General features: G+C 47.6%; 1 protein-coding gene across 5 annotated transcripts in view; it reads right to left on the bottom strand.

Annotated features, from left to right (window-relative positions):
• Positions 1–4,750, bottom strand: part of STAT5B (signal transducer and activator of transcription 5B) — a 61,944-nt gene extending 57,194 nt beyond the window's left edge. For 2 of the 5 annotated variants that reach the window (XM_022558219.2, XM_089901278.1), the window contains exon 1: positions 4,603–4,749. The gene's annotated coding sequence lies outside the window, so the exon portion shown is untranslated. Of the gene's footprint in view, positions 1–4,602 lie in introns of all 5 variants that reach the window. The other 3 variants (XM_022558217.2, XM_022558218.2, XM_022558216.2) reach the window with 2 other exon arrangements.
• Positions 4,751–6,000: the final 1,250 nt, after the last annotated feature.

A 6,000-nucleotide genomic window follows, 5' to 3' on the forward strand; every position in this document is an offset into this window, starting at 1 on the left:
GCCCCTACACTGCAAACATGTTTGAATGCCAATTTAATTAGGAGTTTATTTAGTCATTACACTTCTTAGAATAAAGTTAGCTGAAGGCTAGGAAAAGGCCACTTGCTTCAATCACTGAAACAATACTATCCGTACTCCTTTCAAGGATATTCTTCCCCGCAAGACTCCAAATAACTCATACCCCAACATTTGTATTAAAAGGGACCTACCACGTAAAAATTATCCAGGAGGGTCTAGGAAGAGTTTTATGGCTGAGGGTGATTCCTCCAAAGTTCTACCACCACCATACCCTGAATTTCTCCTTGTGCTTATTTAACTCCTCCATGCTATTCTGTGTGCCTTCTAGGTGAGGTCAGAAAAACGGCTATAGTCACTGCTAAATAGATGCTATATCTTATAAACCTATGGCAAACCCTCTTGAAAGCACTGACATTCAAAGCTACACGTAACGCGTTTTCACTCTATCTTAGTGCTATGCATTTTTTAAAAATTATTATTTATTTATTTATATTATTTATTTTATTTATTTATTTTTGGCTGTGTTAGTTAGGTCTTCGTTGCTGTGTGTGGGCTTTCTCTAGTTGCGGCGAGCAGAGTCTACTCTTCATTGCAATGCGTGGGCTTCTCATTGCCATGGCTTCTCTTGTTGCGGAACACGGACTCTAGGCGCACGGGCTTCAGTAGTTGTGGCATGAGGGCTCTAGAGTGCAGGCTCAGTAGCTGTGGTGCATGGGCTTAGTTGCTCCACAGCATGTGGGATCTTCCCAGACCAGGGTTCGAAACCGTGTCCTCTGCATCGGCAGGCGGATTCTTAACCACCGCACCACCAGGTAAGTCCCAGTGCTGTGCATTTTCTAGGTACCTGGGAGGAAAACAGAAAGCAGCAGCCCCATTCTTCTGTTAATTGCACCTTTGTTGTGGTAGTTAAGATTCCTTCCAAGGCAGCTAAACCTTGAAGGGAGCTGGGAAGATTTGGGATGTCTTGCCTTTCCAATTGGGTACTCGGTAGAGCTGTCATGAAGCAGTACAATGGGTCAAAGACAAACCACATGGCATCTGATGCTCGTCTTTATATGTTTAAGATAAAAATGTGACACCACGAGAAGGTTAACGTGGACCTAATTTTGAAAATACAAACAGGAAGCACCCCCACCCCAATATTACCATTTTAAAAAAAAGGAAACCAAACTTCAAAGATACCTTCCAAGGAAGTCACGGGTGTGACCAAACTAACAAAAGTAATAAAACGTCATCTAAAACCCTGAAACCACCAAAAGTGAGGGTCTCCTTCAACTAAAAGTTGAACACGTGTAAATTACTCCTCTCTTTGATTAGTAAAAATAGAACACATTTAGATATGCAAAGTCCTCTCCAAACTGGCTTAGGTTTTTTAATAGTAAAAGGATCATCACTAATAAGAAAACATCCAATGTAAACAGGCTACTTAAAATAAGGACATGACAATTAACAGAAGGCAATTAAAAAATTTAATCACTGTGATGCTCACAATTTAAGTGTACAAGAAACTGTCTAATCAATGGAAACTAGATTGTTAAATTTGACTTTCTTATTCCTAGAAATAAGCATAAAACTGTTGTGTTTCCAACACTACAGAGGAAAACAATACTTCTGATTTTAGAACGGTTCTATTAACAAAGCTCAGATTTAAAGAAAAATCTTTTCCTTTAAACACCACACAAAACTGGGGACAGTGATACTTTCGAACAAACTTTTAAACATTATTTTTATTAAGAAGTGCCAGAGTCAAGGTATTTTGAAACTTTATCATGCAGTAAAAGGATATTCTTCTGAAGAGCTCAGTAACCTAGAAATGTCCTAACTTTTTAAAAGAATAAGTTTCAAACGCTCAAAACACATTAAGGAAAAACAGAAGGTTTTCTGCTTCCTTTTGTAGGCATAATGTGGTAATCTACACTCTAATAGAAGGGAGGAAATATGTGTCACTGGTAGTCCAGAAATCTGTGAATAGTTCATGAGATACATACATGTTTGTAGGGCACTAGAAGAGTTAAGCTTCCTCTGATTCTACCTTCAACCTGCAATCTACTCTTGAGCATATTATTTCCCTATTTAGAACACCTTGCTTTTATAATAAGACTACCTGTATTACCTACACAAAAATAAGCCAAATGAACCACCACAAGCATACTTATAAACATATACTTAACACAAATCACAAATGCTTTCAATATAATTTGAAATAATTTTAACGTAACAATATAACTTGAAACAAATGGACATAAGTACCCAAAGAGCAACAAGTGATGCTTTTTACTAGTCCTGATGTGGTTTTTGCATATGTAAATAAAATTTTTTAAAAAATCAATTGAGAGCAAGAAAATGAAGATGAAACGAGAAGTTGGGGCACAGTAGGAAGTGCTGACCAAAATATACATGTTGTAACACTCCAAACAAGGATAACACTTTTTCCCCCTTCCATCATATATATCATGAAGTATCCATTTCAGAAACATAGACACCTTAAATTTCTTAACACGATCCATACTAATAGCCTGTGGGCAAAAATGTGAATCCTGACCAGTGAGAAGGGGGGGATAATTTATTTAGTTGGGTATACAGCAAAGATTCTGTGCAGTTTAGCTCCAAGTTATGCAATAACCAAACTGCTTGTGATAGAAATCAACTCTTGTGTTTTTTTCTGTTGTTTTGCTTTTTAAAAAAAGATCTCTCCATTCCTTCCCTGTGTGTCAACCAGATGCTTGAAATTTTCATCTTCCAAGGGCTACAGAAAACAAGTAATCATACTAGATAACACTTACCTGACCAAAGGTGTGGTGCTGTTTTGGTTAGACCAACAGACATCGCAAACCGTCACATAATAAATTTTCTTAAAATCTGCAGCCCCCTTCTCCCATTTACAATATCAATTCTAACTGTGATCTTCCAAGAGATGGAAATTGGTACCAAAACAAACAAAAAAACCCCAAAGCCTTGAAATAAAGTCAATCAATAGAATTCCACCATTTGATATTATCAGAACTGATCTAATGTTCCTAGTGTTATGAAATTAGAAAAAAATGACTGGCACACTAAATAAAATACATCCTCTTCTAAGAACTACAGCCAATGAATATGAACAATGTAACCAACATAATATAAACAAATAAACAATAACAGAAAAGTGTTGAGGAAAGAGGCAAAGTTCTATTATCTTAATTGAACGATAACAAAATTGAGAATAGTACACTCGACAGCTGAAAGCTTATTATGGCCCAGGCGGCTATCCAAGCCCTTTGGAAACCTAAGATACAAGCGATGATAAACACCATTTGAAGACTGAGAAAAGGACCTAAGCTCAGTTTAATAATTTGGTGACACACTAGCCCTTTCAAGGGGCATTCCCCGAGGACATTCCAGAGACAATTTATGGAACTGTGTTTAGGCAAATGTCTACTGCTTCTCTGTGCTTAGGGAAGAGCACTAATCTGAGAGTCTTCAGACCGACATTTCAGTTTCTGAAGTACTAAACAGCTGCGTGAATGGAGCAGGCCAATCGCTCCACCTATCTGGCCTCAGTTTCCTCATTTGTACAATAAAAGAATGGAGCATTACCGTCGCGGTCCTTTCCAGCTCTAACATTCTACGACCCACTTTGAGCACTATTTATTTGATACGACGGTATCACATACAATGACAGGATCAGAGGGGTCGAGAAGAAAAAGATCTGGCATGGCTCTTTGGGAAAGAGAGGATCGCTATCTCTTTTTGCCCTTAAAATTCTTGTGGTTCTCATTAAGCTCCTCTTCCTAAAAGCTGGCGCTTGTTTTTCTCCCTCGCCTTTTCCATCACTGCTGGCTACAAGTGTCTGCAAACGCCTCTTGCTCCACACAAGTTCTTTCCTCTTTGATCTGCCTGACCATCTTGCCAGATTCCTTTAGCCTCAGACCAGCTTTGGTGACACAACGACTCCCCTTCCGACGCTGCGTATCTACCCCCAACACCAGGAGCACTTTTTAACTCTTTATCCCTGGCTAGAAAAAAAGAACGCACTGCGTCCACAGCCACACGCACAAGCCGGGGCCTGGCGGGTCCCTGATGAGGGATTCTGCACCCCCGAGCCTGATCGAAACGTTCGTATTTGTTGTCTGGACTCCTTATAAGGCGCTGTTCCTTGAAGCTTGGCTAAAACCCCCCACCCCACCGGGCACCACCGGTCTCATCCCACCCCCAGGAGTCGCAGATACCCTTTTCTCCCTTTGAAAAAGGGAGAAAAGCGAGGAGCCGGCGGGCGCTATTACGAACTGCAACACGAAGGTGTGAGGGGGCCGACGGCAGCCCACCCCGACACACGCGCACGCACGGTCTCTGCCCTCTACCCCTTCCGGCCCGCCGCAGCCTCCGCACGACGCCCCTCGCCCGCCCCCAGCCTTCGCCCCCCGTGGCCCCCCTCACCCAGCGGCGCGGTCCCCGCGCCCGTCCTCCCGGCCCAGGAAGCGATGGCGGCGGCACAGCGCGGCCCTGCCGGGCGTCTGGGCGGCCGGGGCGCGGGGCCCCGCCCGGGCCGGCTCCCCGGCCTCCCTCCGCGGGCCCCGAGCTCCGGGCTGGCCCCGCAGCTCCTACCTCGCTTGGCCCCTCGGGCGCCAGCGGCTGCCTCCCGTCCGCTCTCTGGCTCGCCCGCCCGCTCGCTCGCTCCCTCCCTCGGCCGGACCGCCGCGCTTAGTCTCCTGCGCTCGGTCCAGCCCGGGGTGACGGCTCCGGCCGCCGACTCTCCTCTCGCCCGGGCCCACGGGGGCGCGCGCGCCTCTCGCGCGCGGAGGCCCGGCCGCGCGCGTCGTCCGCAGCCTCGAGCGCGCCCCGCGCCAGCGCGCGCCGCTTCCTGGTTCCGCCCGGCGCGCGCTCGCGAGCCCCGTGGTCCCTCGCCCCCCCCACCCCACTCCGCGGCCGCCCTGGAGAGGCCCGGAACCCCCTCAGCGCGCTCTGTGGGGCCGGCGCCGCGCGCAGCCCCTCTTCGCGGAGCGGGGGCGGCTTTGCCGCTTGGCTCCCGGGCCGGGGCCGCGGGCCGCGAGCACATGCTGCTTTGTTTGGGTGGGGTCTGCTGGCCCGACTGTTGTGGTCTTGTTGATTGGCATCCCCCTCTGCGGCCCGCCCACCTCCCTTCGCCCGGGCTGAGGTCCGCGTTTTGGGTCCAGTCCCTCCCAGGCTGAGGTCAGAAGTCCATCGCAGACCCATCAATAATTGCCCCGGGTTTGCTCCCTGGAGGGCGTTTCAGCCTGGGCTCCTGCTGCTTACCACACGGAAGAGCAAGAGGAAAGCCTGAAGGGACACAGCAGGAGTTTACAACTGGCCCTTGCCGAGTAGATCCATCCACTGTTCCAGAGTGAATCTATGGGGGACAGCGGTGTCTGAGACCATTTCCCTCTCTGGGGAATCTTGCTAGCTCCCACCAGTGGAGCTACGGGAGGGACTCTCTCCTCTATCTGGAGAAAGAAGAATAAGCAGGATCAGCTCTGTAGGATCCAGAAGAAAGGGAGTCTCTGAGGGCCTTTTCCATGTAATGGGGAGGGGGTGCAGTGTCTGAGAAGGCAGCCTGAGTCACCCACTCTCCTCTCGCTACATCTGTGGAGCTGGCCAGTGGTTTCCCTGGCAACCCTCCAAGGGCCAGCACCAAAGCAAGACATATCAGATCTCCAGAAACCCAGTTGCAGGGGCAAAAGAAGAAGGACCCCACAGATGCACACAGAGCGTCCCTTCCCTACAATCTGAAAATCTTCCTGTCCAGAGATGACCAAGATCTGCAAGTCCTCTTGTTCTCCCATAATCCACCTTTAGCAGCTCTTCCCAGCAGCCTTCCCTTCACCTCCAAAATAACACCAGCCACAAAGATCTTTGTGTCTGCAGCTGATCACAAACTCTTTCTCCCCCACCCAGGCTACTGCTTTTATCCCACATTCTGAGCCAACACCTGGCACGGTGCATTGCACAGAGTAGGTACCGGGAGCTTGGAGGCCAGAGCACGAG

The sequence above is a fragment of the Delphinapterus leucas genome, chromosome 19, assembly GCF_059928025.1.
Source record: "Delphinapterus leucas isolate spDelLeu-1000000601 "Yukka" chromosome 19, BTC_Dleu_Yukka2, whole genome shotgun sequence".
Classification (NCBI taxonomy): Eukaryota; Metazoa; Chordata; class Mammalia; order Artiodactyla; family Monodontidae; genus Delphinapterus; species Delphinapterus leucas.